Source organism: Medicago truncatula, chromosome 2 (genome assembly GCF_003473485.1).
Source record: "Medicago truncatula cultivar Jemalong A17 chromosome 2, MtrunA17r5.0-ANR, whole genome shotgun sequence".
Lineage (NCBI taxonomy): Eukaryota > Viridiplantae > Streptophyta > Magnoliopsida > Fabales > Fabaceae > Medicago > Medicago truncatula.
In genome coordinates this window covers 28,512,332-28,528,293 of record NC_053043.1, presented here as the reverse complement: position 1 = coordinate 28,528,293, position 15,962 = coordinate 28,512,332, and the positions used below count along the sequence as shown (strand labels likewise).

Genomic DNA, 15,962 nt, shown 5'->3' with positions numbered 1-15,962 from the left:
AGAGTAATTCACAAAAACGGAATGTCACACTATTTTTCTTAAAATCATAAACTGAATAAATAACTATTTATCCTTTACAATTCAATAACAAAATCTTTAATACTTCGCAGCGGAATTTATTCAATAACTAAACAGTCTTTGGCACGAAGGCCTCTTCATAAATTTCTCATATAATCCAATCTAAAACCAAAGTCATAATTCTTCTTAAAACAATACGTAAGGAATAGAAAGACAACAATAAAATTCTCATCCCATTACGTATCAGAGCACCTAAGACACTTGAGCCACCACTCCTACTAATCATTAATACCTGCAAGTTACTCATACGAAGAGCAACATTTTCAATCAGAAGGGGTGAGATTTCACAAAACAATAATATCAAGCATATAATTCAATAATTATATTTAACAACACAAATAACTTCATCTATTAGCAATAATACTTCTTAATGTATAATTCTTAATAATCCAACCAACCTCTAATTACCATTTACTTTATATTCATCACATTATAAATATCATCATATAACACATATTAACCAAATCGTAACAAACATAGATCATCACATCATAGTCATAGTTCATATATAGCATAACAACATCTTAATCCTAATTCATACACAACATAACAACATCATTAATTTATAATAATAATTATTCATCAAACATCTCATTATCAATTCATGAATAAAAGACAACTTATCAACTTAACATGAACATCATCAAGTACACCTAACAACTCATAAATATCTTCATATAATCATCATCACTAATAACTTAAACTACACAATATAATCATCACTTAATAATAATAATAATTATATATATCATAACATAAACATCTTCTTATAGTAATATAACAATAACAACATAGTCATCATTTTATAATAATATAACAACAACATAACATAATATTCACTTAACGATAATAATAATTATATATACATCATCTCGTCATAATTTAATAATATAACAACATATTCATCTTCTTATATTAATACAACAACGTATTCATCATCTTATATAAATATAATCAACACATACTAACACCATAATCGACATCATAAATCTTTGATAAACAATTACCAAGTAATCACAACATTCGATCATCATCAATAACATAACATAATATTCACTTAATAATAATTAATTATATATAGAACAACATAATCAACGTAACAATATCATAATCAATATCTTAAGCAACATAGCAACGTAACAATATCATAATCAACATGTTAGACAACATAGCAACATAACAATATCATAATCAACATGTTAAACAACATAGCAACATCTTAGTCAACACCATATAATTCACATCATAAACATCGTATAATCTTCGTAGGTACTTCTTTAATAACACATAGGTAGAAGACAACTCGACAACTCATAGATGATAATTCATCAACAACGACCTTGACTCGACAAATGCGACAATGCAACTTAGACACTTATATGCATGTGGTACCAATCGTCATCATAAGTATTAATATACTTTCATCGTGCGGAGGACAAAGCTCCTAAAACGTGCGGAGGACAAAGCTCCTAATCGTGGTGAGGACAAAGCTCAATGAAATGCTATGCATGGACTCTTAACAACAAAACACCGTAATCATCGTAATCAACATATCATCATGCATCCAATAATTTGGAGCTAAACGTCATCATTTCATCATATATATAGACATCATGCACTTAGTTAAATAACAGCAGTAGCACAGTCAAGTTACACAACAACAGAGAGATATCAATATATCAATTGCAATTCACAACATAACAATATTAATGTGAAGCATCAACAACTTAAACATCAAACATCTTCCACATAAGGCATATAAATATTTCACATAACCAACAACAGCAACATAGGCGACACATAAACATCTCAGTATATAACAATATCAAATGATAATCAACAACAACTCATGCAACTTAGTTAAATAACAATAGCAACATAATCAGATCATATCAACAGCTTAATATCAATTCATTTTCAACAACTTCCTGATCATTCAATAATAATTCAAGTAATGCAATCAATCAATAAATCACATTATAAACACTTAGCATTTCAATATAGCTTCACAATTCACAATCATTATCCTTAATAGGTCACACTATGTACCTAAAGTTCATTTCTAACCAATCCAAGCAACTCAAGTCTCACAATGCACTAAAACACTCAATTCTGGAAGTGCTCGCGAGGCGAGAGCATCTGCTCGCCGTGGCGAGTACAAGCCAACTTTCCAACTAAGGTTGTTCTAGGTTCAATCTCGTCCCCATTCGTTCCCTAATCATTAGTAGGTACGTTCAGGCACTCAAAGGCACTCAAGGTCCAACTAAAAAGTCGAAATTACAAAATCCAACATGCTCTCTGCCTTAGCTCGCTATGGCGAGTAAGGTTGCTCCCTATGGCAAGCAATACCAAAAGAACTCGCGAGGCGAAGGGAAAGGCTCGCGTGGCGAGTGATGAAGATCATCACTCGCGAGGCGAGATTCATAGCTCGACGTGGCGAGCGATGAATGTCGCTACGGCCAGGCTTCCTATTTTCACAAAAATCCCACGATTCACATGGTTCTAAGCCTAGTATCGATTCCAAAGTTTGTCCTAAACATTATCTAAGGTCCAGGAACACTTTCTACACCAATTTAATCAATTCTTACCGTTTAATCATCAATTTTAGGGATTTGACCTAGTTTTCATTTTCTCCAAATTAATCCTTTCTCAAGGTTTTAAGCCTAATTTCAATTCCTTAATTCATCTTAATCATTATCTAAGGTCTAAGGACAGTTTCTACATCTTTTTAACAAGTTTCCACCGTTTATTCATTAATTCTATAATTTTAACCTACTTTTCAATTCCTCACAAACTCATCCTACATCATGTTAAACCTAACCATTGATTCACATACTTAATAGAATTGCAAAGTTAGTCTCACCCTTACCTTAGAATGAAAATCGCAGCTTTCCTAGGTCTTCTCCCTTCTCTTGGCTTTTTCTCCCTTTTTCCAAAACTGGTCGTACGTACGTTATGTTTTTCTAAACTAGATCTCTCCTATTTATATAAATCTTTAACCTACTTATTTTTCTCTTAAATCCAAATATTAATATTCTATCCCAATATATATATATATATATATATAAAATATTTCTATAACAATAATAAATAACAAATATATCTCTATACATATATATATATATATATATATATATATATATATATATATTTCCATAACAAATCATGTATATTTCCATAGAAAATGACATATATTTCTACAACAAATCATACATATTTCTATAACAGATTATATATTTCTACATCAAATAACATATATATTTCTAAATCAAATAACGTATATATATTTCTAAATCAAATAGCATATATATTCCTAAATCAAATAGCATATATATTCCTAAATCAAATAACATGTATTTATTTCTAAATAAATACCAACATATAACATATCAAAATATTACTCATCAACATAAATCATATAAATCATACAAATCATATAAGTATATTCTAAACTCATTAAAAATAATCAAATAATTAGAGAGGGCGTTACAACTCTCCCCCTTAAAAGAATTTCGTCCTCGAAATTCAAGCACACAATAAATAAATTCAATCATTGCATAACCATACTAAACCATATATAGTTAAATAGAAACTTCAACAAAACATGCAAACCACATCAAAGTTAGTCAATCAAACATGATCATATAATAAACATAACTATTATTCAGAAACACAACAACAACTAATCAAACAGCATAAAGATAGTAATATAACTATTACTATACTCGACACGACTCTTCTAATTGGCCGGACGGACCGACCTGCTCTGATACCAATTGTAACACCCCGTTTTCCCAACGTGAAAATTTCATTTATTTAATCAGAGTAATTCACAAAAACGGAATGTCACACTACTTTTCTTAAAATCATAAACTGAATAAATAACTATTTATCCTTTAAAATTCAATAACAAAATCTTAATACTTCGCAGCGGAATTTATTCAATAACTAAACAGTCTTTGGCACGAAGGCCTCTTCATAAATTTCTCATATAATCCAATCTAAAACCAAAGTCATAATTCTTCTTAAAACAATACGTAAGGAATATAAAGACAACAATAAAATTCTCATCCCATTACGTATCAGAGCACCTAAGACACTTGAGCCACCACTCCTACTAATCATTAATACCTGCAAGTTACTCATACGAAGAGCAACATTTTCAAGCAGAAGGGGTGAGATTTCACAAAACAATAATATCAAGCATATAATTCAATAATTATATTTAACAACACAAATAACTTCATCTATTAGCAATAATACTTCTTAATGTATAATTCTTAATAATCCAACCAACCTCTAATTACCATTTACTTTATATTCATCACAATATAAATATCATCATATAACACATATTAACCAAATCGTAACAAACATAGATCATCACATCATAGTCATAGTTCATATATAGCATAACAACATCTTAATCCTAATTCATATACAACATAACAACATCATTAATTTATAATAATAATTATTCATCAAACATCTCATTATCAATTCATGAATAAAAGACAACTTATCAACTTAACATGAACATCATCAAGTACACCTAACAACTCATAAATATCTTCATATAATCATCATCACTAATAACTTAAACTACACAATATAATCATCACTTAATAATAATAATAATTATATACATCATAACATAAACATCTTCTTATAGTAATATAACAACAACAACATAGTCATCATTTTATAATAATATAACAACAACATAACATAATATACACTTAACGATAATAATAATTATATACATCATCTCGTCATAATTTAATAATATAACAACATATTCATCTTCTTATATTAATACAACAACGTATTCATCATCTTATATAAATATAATCAACACATACTAACACCATAATCGACATCATAATACTTTGATAAACAATTACCAAGTAATCACAACATTCGATCATCATCAATAACATAACATAATATTCACTTAATAATAATTAATTATATATAGAACAACATAATCATCACTTAATAGTAACAATTATATTCAACATCATAACAACTTAACAATATTATAATCAATATCTTACACAACATAGCAACATAACAATATCATAATCAACATGTTAAACAACATAGCAATATAACAATATCATAATTAATATCTTAAGCAACATAGCAACGTAACAATATCATAATCAATATCTTAAGCAACATAGCAACGTAACAATATCATAATCAACATGTTAGACAACATAGCAACTTAACAATATCATAATAAACATGTTAAACAACATAGCAACATCTTAGTCAACACCATATAATTCACATCATAAACATCGTATAATCTTCGTAGGTACTTCTTTAATAACACATAGGTAGAAGACAACTCGACAACTCAGATGATAATTCATCAACAACGACCTTGACTCGACAAATGCGACAATGCAACTTAGACACTTATATGCATGTGGTACCAATCGTCATCATAAGTATTAATATACTTTCATCGTGCGGAGGACAAAGCTCCTAAAACGTGCGGAGGACAAAGCTCCTAATCGTGGTGAGGACAAAGCTCAATGAAATGCTATGCATGGACTCTTAACAACAAAACACCGTAATCATCGTAATCAACATATCATCATGCATCCAATAATTTGGAGCTAAACGTCATCATTTCATCATATATATAGACATCATGCACTTAGTTAAATAACAGCAGTAGCACAGTCAAGTTACACAACAACAGAGAGATATCAATATATCAATTGCAATTCACAACATAACAATATTAATGTGAAGCATCAACAACTTAAACATCAAACATCTTCCACATAAGGCATATAAATATTTCACATAACCAACAACAGCAACATAGGCGACACATAAACATCTCAGTATATAACAATATCAAATGATAATCAACAACAACTCATGCAACTTAGTTAAATAACAATAGCAACATAATCAGATCATATCAACAGCTTAATATCAATTCATTTTCAACAACTTCCTGATCATTCAATAATAATTCAAGTAATGCAATCAATCAATAAATCACATTATAAACACTTAGCATTTCAATATAGCTTCACAATTCACAATCATTATCCTTAATAGGTCACACTATGTACCTAAAGTTCATTTCTAACCAATCCAAGCAACTCAAGTCTCACAATGCACTAAAACACTCAATTCTGGAAGTGCTCGCGAGGCGAGAGCATCTGCTCGCCGTGGCGAGTACAAGCCAACTTTCCAACTAAGGTTGTTCTAGGTTCAATCTCGTCCCCTTTCGTTCCCTAATCATTAGTAGGTACGTTCAGGCACTCAAAGGCACTCAAGGTCCAACTAAAAAGTCGAAATTACAAAATCCAACATGCTCTCTGCCTTAGCTCGCTATGGCGAGTAAGGTTGCTCGCTATGGCAAGCAATACCAGAAGAACTCGCGAGGCGAAGGGAAAGGCTCGCGTGGCGAGTGATGAAGATCATCACTCGCGAGGCGAGGTTCATAGCTCGACGTGGCGAGCGATGAATGTCGCTACGGCAAGGCTTCCTATTTTCACAAAAATCCCACGATTCACATGGTTCTAAGCCTAGTATCGATTCCAAAGTTTGTCCTAAACATTATCTAAGGTCCAGGAACACTTTCTACACCAATTTAATCAATTCTTACCGTTTAATCATCAATTTTAGGGATTTGACCTAGTTTTCATTTTCTCCAAATTAATCCTTTCTCAAGGTTTTAAGCCTAATTTCAATTCCTTAATTCATCTTAATCATTATCTAAGGTCTAAGGACAGTTTCTACATCTTTTTAACAAGTTTCCACCGTTTATTCATTAATTCTATAATTTTAACCTACTTTTCAATTCCTCACAAACTCATCCTACATCATGTTAAACCTAACCATTGATTCACATACTTAATAGAATTGCAAAGTTAGTCTCACCCTTACCTTAGAATGAAAATCGCAGCTTTCCTAGGTCTTCTCCCTTCTCTTGGCTTTTTCTCCCTTTTTCCAAAACTGGTCGTACGTACGTTATGTTTTTCTAAACTAGATCTCTCCTATTTATATAAATCTTTAACCTACTTATTTTTCTCTTAAATCCAAATATTAATATTCTATCCCAATATATATATATATATATAAAATATTTCTATAACAATAATAAATAACAAATATATCTCTATACATATATATATATATATATATATATATATTTCCATAACAAATCATGTATATTTCCATAGCAAATGACATATATTTCTACAACAAATCATACATATTTCTATAACAGATTATATATTTCTACATCAAATAACATATATATTTCTAAATCAAATAACGTATATATATTTCTAAATCAAATAGCATATATATTCCTAAATCAAATAGCATATATATTCCTAAATCAAATAACATGTATTTATTTCTAAATAAATACCAACATATAACATATCAAAATATTACTCATCAACATAAATCATATAAATCATACAAATCATATAAGTATATTCTAAACTCATTAAAAATAATCAAATAATTAGAGAGGGCGTTACAACTCTCCCCCCTTAAAAGAATTTCGTCCTCGAAATTCAAGCACACAATAAATAAATTCAATCATTGCATAACCATACTAAACCATATATAGTTAAATAGAAACTTCAACAAAACATGCAAACCACATCAAAGTTAGTCAATCAAACATGATCATATAATAAACATAACTATTATTCAGAAACACAACAACAACTAATCAAACAGCATAAAGATAGTAATATAACTATTACTATACTCGACACGACTCTTCTAATTGGCCGGACGGACCGACCTGCTCTGATACCAATTGTAACACCCCGTTTTCCCAACGTGAAAATTTCATTTATTTAATCAGAGTAATTCACAAAAACGGAATGTCACACTACTTTTCTTAAAATCATAAACTGAATAAATAACTATTTATCCTTTAAAATTCAATAACAAAATCTTAATACTTCGCAGCGGAATTTATTCAATAACTAAACAGTCTTTGGCACGAAGGCCTCTTCATAAATTTCTCATATAATCCAATCTAAAACCAAAGTCATAATTCTTCTTAAAACAATACGTAAGGAATATAAAGACAACAATAAAATTCCCATCCCATTACGTATCAGAGCACCTAAGACACTTGAGCCACCACTCCTACTAATCATTAATACCTGCAAGTTACTCATACGAAGAGCAACATTTTCAAGCAGAAGGGGTGAGATTTCACAAAACAATAATATCAAGCATATAATTCAATAATTATATTTAACAACACAAATAACTTCATCTATTAGCAATAATACTTCTTAATGTATAATTCTTAATAATCCAACCAACCTCTAATTACCATTTACTTTATATTCATCACAATATAAATATCATCATATAACACATATTAACCAAATCGTAACAAACATAGATCATCACATCATAGTCATAGTTCATATATAGCATAACAACATCTTAATCCTAATTCATATACAACATAACAACATCATTAATTTATAATAATAATTATTCATCAAACATCTCATTATCAATTCATGAATAAAAGACAACTTATCAACTTAACATGAACATCATCAAGTACACCTAACAACTCATAAATATCTTCATATAATCATCATCACTAATAACTTAAACTACACAATATAATCATCACTTAATAATAATAATAATTATATACATCATAACATAAACATCTTCTTATAGTAATATAACAACAACAACATAGTCATCATTTTATAATAATATAACAACAACATAACATAATATACACTTAACGATAATAATAATTATATACATCATCTCGTCATAATTTAATAATATAACAACATATTCATCTTCTTATATTAATACAACAACGTATTCATCATCTTATATAAATATAATCAACACATACTAACACCATAATCGACATCATAATACTTTGATAAACAATTACCAAGTAATCACAACATTCGATCATCATCAATAACATAACATAATATTCACTTAATAATAATTAATTATATATAGAACAACATAATCATCACTTAATAGTAACAATTATATTCAACATCATAACAACTTAACAATATTATAATCAATATCTTACACAACATAGCAACATAACAATATCATAATCAACATGTTAAACAACATAGCAATATAACAATATCATAATTAATATCTTAAGCAACATAGCAACGTAACAATATCATAATCAATATCTTAAGCAACATAGCAACGTAACAATATCATAATCAACATGTTAGACAACATAGCAACTTAACAATATCATAATAAACATGTTAAACAACATAGCAACATCTTAGTCAACACCATATAATTCACATCATAAACATCGTATAATCTTCGTAGGTACTTCTTTAATAACACATAGGTAGAAGACAACTCGACAACTCAGATGATAATTCATCAACAACGACCTTGACTCGACAAATGCGACAATGCAACTTAGACACTTATATGCATGTGGTACCAATCGTCATCATAAGTATTAATATACTTTCATCGTGCGGAGGACAAAGCTCCTAAAACGTGCGGAGGACAAAGCTCCTAATCGTGGTGAGGACAAAGCTCAATGAAATGCTATGCATGGACTCTTAACAACAAAACACCGTAATCATCGTAATCAACATATCATCATGCATCCAATAATTTGGAGCTAAACGTCATCATTTCATCATATATATAGACATCATGCACTTAGTTAAATAACAGCAGTAGCACAGTCAAGTTACACAACAACAGAGAGATATCAATATATCAATTGCAATTCACAACATAACAATATTAATGTGAAGCATCAACAACTTAAACATCAAACATCTTCCACATAAGGCATATAAATATTTCACATAACCAACAACAGCAACATAGGCGACACATAAACATCTCAGTATATAACAATATCAAATGATAATCAACAACAACTCATGCAACTTAGTTAAATAACAATAGCAACATAATCAGATCATATCAACAGCTTAATATCAATTCATTTTCAACAACTTCCTGATCATTCAATAATAATTCAAGTAATGCAATCAATCAATAAATCACATTATAAACACTTAGCATTTCAATATAGCTTCACAATTCACAATCATTATCCTTAATAGGTCACACTATGTACCTAAAGTTCATTTCTAACCAATCCAAGCAACTCAAGTCTCACAATGCACTAAAACACTCAATTCTGGAAGTGCTCGCGAGGCGAGAGCATCTGCTCGCCGTGGCGAGTACAAGCCAACTTTCCAACTAAGGTTGTTCTAGGTTCAATCTCGTCCCCTTTCGTTCCCTAATCATTAGTAGGTACGTTCAGGCACTCAAAGGCACTCAAGGTCCAACTAAAAAGTCGAAATTACAAAATCCAACATGCTCTCTGCCTTAGCTCGCTATGGCGAGTAAGGTTGCTCGCTATGGCAAGCAATACCAGAAGAACTCGCGAGGCGAAGGGAAAGGCTCGCGTGGCGAGTGATGAAGATCATCACTCGCGAGGCGAGGTTCATAGCTCGACGTGGCGAGCGATGAATGTCGCTACGGCAAGGCTTCCTATTTTCACAAAAATCCCACGATTCACATGGTTCTAAGCCTAGTATCGATTCCAAAGTTTGTCCTAAACATTATCTAAGGTCCAGGAACACTTTCTACACCAATTTAATCAATTCTTACCGTTTAATCATCAATTTTAGGGATTTGACCTAGTTTTCATTTTCTCCAAATTAATCCTTTCTCAAGGTTTTAAGCCTAATTTCAATTCCTTAATTCATCTTAATCATTATCTAAGGTCTAAGGACAGTTTCTACATCTTTTTAACAAGTTTCCACCGTTTATTCATTAATTCTATAATTTTAACCTACTTTTCAATTCCTCACAAACTCATCCTACATCATGTTAAACCTAACCATTGATTCACATACTTAATAGAATTGCAAAGTTAGTCTCACCCTTACCTTAGAATGAAAATCGCAGCTTTCCTAGGTCTTCTCCCTTCTCTTGGCTTTTTCTCCCTTTTTCCAAAACTGGTCGTACGTACGTTATGTTTTTCTAAACTAGATCTCTCCTATTTATATAAATCTTTAACCTACTTATTTTTCTCTTAAATCCAAATATTAATATTCTATCCCAATATATATATATATATATAAAATATTTCTATAACAATAATAAATAACAAATATATCTCTATACATATATATATATATATATATATATATATATATTTCCATAACAAATCATGTATATTTCCATAGCAAATGACATATATTTCTACAACAAATCATACATATTTCTATAACAGATTATATATTTCTACATCAAATAACATATATATTTCTAAATCAAATAACGTATATATATTTCTAAATCAAATAGCATATATATTCCTAAATCAAATAGCATATATATTCCTAAATCAAATAACATGTATTTATTTCTAAATAAATACCAACATATAACATATCAAAATATTACTCATCAACATAAATCATATAAATCATACAAATCATATAAGTATATTCTAAACTCATTAAAAATAATCAAATAATTAGAGAGGGCGTTACAACTCTCCCCCCTTAAAAGAATTTCGTCCTCGAAATTCAAGCACACAATAAATAAATTCAATCATTGCATAACCATACTAAACCATATATAGTTAAATAGAAACTTCAACAAAACATGCAAACCACATCAAAGTTAGTCAATCAAACATGATCATATAATAAACATAACTATTATTCAGAAACACAACAACAACTAATCAAACAGCATAAAGATAGTAATATAACTATTACTATACTCGACACGACTCTTCTAATTGGCCGGACGGACCGACCTGCTCTGATACCAATTGTAACACCCCGTTTTCCCAACGTGAAAATTTCATTTATTTAATCAGAGTAATTCACAAAAACGGAATGTCACACTACTTTTCTTAAAATCATAAACTGAATAAATAACTATTTATCCTTTAAAATTCAATAACAAAATCTTAATACTTCGCAGCGGAATTTATTCAATAACTAAACAGTCTTTGGCACGAAGGCCTCTTCATAAATTTCTCATATAATCCAATCTAAAACCAAAGTCATAATTCTTCTTAAAACAATACGTAAGGAATATAAAGACAACAATAAAATTCCCATCCCATTACGTATCAGAGCACCTAAGACACTTGAGCCACCACTCCTACTAATCATTAATACCTGCAAGTTACTCATACGAAGAGCAACATTTTCAAGCAGAAGGGGTGAGATTTCACAAAACAATAATATCAAGCATATAATTCAATAATTATATTTAACAACACAAATAACTTCATCTATTAGCAATAATACTTCTTAATGTATAATTCTTAATAATCCAACCAACCTCTAATTACCATTTACTTTATATTCATCACAATATAAATATCATCATATAACACATATTAACCAAATCGTAACAAACATAGATCATCACATCATAGTCATAGTTCATATATAGCATAACAACATCTTAATCCTAATTCATATACAACATAACAACATCATTAATTTATAATAATAATTATTCATCAAACATCTCATTATCAATTCATGAATAAAAGACAACTTATCAACTTAACATGAACATCATCAAGTACACCTAACAACTCATAAATATCTTCATATAATCATCATCACTAATAACTTAAACTACACAATATAATCATCACTTAATAATAATAATAATTATATACATCATAACATAAACATCTTCTTATAGTAATATAACAACAACAACATAGTCATCATTTTATAATAATATAACAACAACATAACATAATATACACTTAACGATAATAATAATTATATACATCATCTCGTCATAATTTAATAATATAACAACATATTCATCTTCTTATATTAATACAACAACGTATTCATCATCTTATATAAATATAATCAACACATACTAACACCATAATCGACATCATAATACTTTGATAAACAATTACCAAGTAATCACAACATTCGATCATCATCAATAACATAACATAATATTCACTTAATAATAATTAATTATATATAGAACAACATAATCATCACTTAATAGTAACAATTATATTCAACATCATAACAACTTAACAATATTATAATCAATATCTTACACAACATAGCAACATAACAATATCATAATCAACATGTTAAACAACATAGCAATATAACAATATCATAATTAATATCTTAAGCAACATAGCAACGTAACAATATCATAATCAATCTTAAGCAACATAGCAACGTAACAATATCATAATCAACATGTTAGACAACATAGCAACTTAACAATATCATAATAAACATGTTAAACAACATAGCAACATCTTAGTCAACACCATATAATTCACATCATAAACATCGTATAATCTTCGTAGGTACTTCTTTAATAACACATAGGTAGAAGACAACTCGACAACTCATAGATGATAATTCATCAACAACGACCTTGACTCGACAAATGCGACAATGCAACTTAGACACTTATATGCATGTGGTACCAATCGTCATCATAAGTATTAATATACTTTCATCGTGCGGAGGACAAAGCTCCTAAAACGTGCGGAGGACAAAGCTCCTAATCGTGGTGAGGACAAAGCTCAATGAAATGCTATGCATGGACTCTTAACAACAAAACACCGTAATCATCGTAATCAACATATCATCATGCATCCAATAATTTGGAGCTAAACGTCATCATTTCATCATATATATAGACATCATGCACTTAGTTAAATAACAGCAGTAGCACAGTCAAGTTACACAACAACAGAGAGATATCAATATATCAATTGCAATTCACAACATAACAATATTAATGTGAAGCATCAACAACTTAAACATCAAACATCTTCCACATAAGGCATATAAATATTTCACATAACCAACAACAGCAACATAGGCGACACATAAACATCTCAGTATATAACAATATCAAATGATAATCAACAACAACTCATGCAACTTAGTTAAATAACAATAGCAACATAATCAGATCATATCAACAGCTTAATATCAATTCATTTTCAACAACTTCCTGATCATTCAATAATAATTCAAGTAATGCAATCAATCAATAAATCACATTATAAACACTTAGCATTTCAATATAGCTTCACAATTCACAATCATTATCCTTAATAGGTCACACTATGTACCTAAAGTTCATTTCTAACCAATCCAAGCAACTCAAGTCTCACAATGCACTAAAACACTCAATTCTGGAAGAGCTCGCGAGGCGAGAGCATCTGCTCGCCGTGGCGAGTACAAGCCAACTTTCCAACTAAGGTTGTTCTAGGTTCAATCTCGTCCCCATTCGTTCCCTAATCATTAGTAGGTACGTTCAGGCACTCAAAGGCACTCAAGGTCCAACTAAAAAGTCGAAATTACAAAATCCAACATGCTCTCTGCCTTAGCTCGCTATGGCGAGTAAGGTTGCTCGCTATGGCAAGCAATACCAGAAGAACTCGCGAGGCGAAGGGAAAGGCTCGCGTGGCGAGTGATGAAGATCATCACTCGCGAGGCGAGGTTCATAGCTCGACGTGGCGAGCGATGAATGTCGCTACGGCAAGGCTTCCTATTTTCACAAAAATCCCACGATTCACATGGTTCTAAGCCTAGTATCGATTCCAAAGTTTGTCCTAAACATTATCTAAGGTCCAGGAACACTTTCTACACCAATTTAATCAATTCTTACCGTTTAATCATCAATTTTAGGGATTTGACCTAGTTTTCATTTTCTCCAAATTAATCCTTTCTCAAGGTTTTAAGCCTAATTTCAATTCCTTAATTCATCTTAATCATTATCTAAGGTCTAAGGACAGTTTCTACATCTTTTTAACAAGTTTCCACCGTTTATTCATTAATTCTATAATTTTAACCTACTTTTCAATTCCTCACAAACTCATCCTACATCATGTTAAACCTAACCATTGATTCACATACTTAATAGAATTGCAAAGTTAGTCTCACCCTTACCTTAGAATGAAAATCGCAGCTTTCCTAGGTCTTCTCCCTTCTCTTGGCTTTTTCTCCCTTTTTCCAAAACTGGTCGTACGTACGTTATGTTTTTCTAAACTAGATCTCTCCTATTTATATAAATCTTTAACCTACTTATTTTTCTCTTAAATCCAAATATTAATATTCTATCCCAATATATATATATATATATATATATATTTCCATAACAAATCATGTATATTTCCATAGCAAATGACATATATTTCTACAACAAATCATACATATTTCTATAACAGATTATATATTTCTACATCAAATAACATATATATTTCTAAATCAAATAACGTATATATATTTCTAAATCAAATAGCATATATATTCCTAAATCAAATAGCATATATATTCCTAAATCAAATAACATGTATTTATTTCTAAATAAATACCAACATATAACATATCAAAATATTACTCATCAACATAAATCATATAAATCATACAAATCATATAAGTATATTCTAAACTCATTAAAAATAATCAAATAATTAGAGAGGGCGTTACAACTCTCCCCCTTAAAAGAATTTCGTCCTCGAAATTCAAGCACACAATAAATAAATTCAATCATTGCATAACCATACTAAACCATATATAGTTAAATAGAAACTTCAACAAAACATGCAAACCACATCAAAGTTAGTCAATCAAACATGATCATATAATAAACATAACTATTATTCAGAAACACAACAACAACTAATCAAACAGCATAAAGATAGTAATATAACTATTACTATACTCGACACGACTCTTCTAATTGGCCGGACGGACCGACCTGCTCTGATACCAATTGTAACACCCCGTTTTCCCAACGTGAAAATTTCATTTATTTAATCAGAGTAATTCACA

The 15,962-nt window shown here is 30.0% G+C and overlaps 1 protein-coding gene across 1 annotated transcript in view; it reads left to right on the top strand.

Moving 5' to 3' along the window:
* LOC120578359 (bromodomain-containing protein DDB_G0278469-like) overlaps window positions 1-15,962 on the top strand; it is a 47,513-nt gene that overhangs the window by 1,935 nt on the left and 29,616 nt on the right. The gene's annotated exons all lie outside the window — the stretch shown is intronic.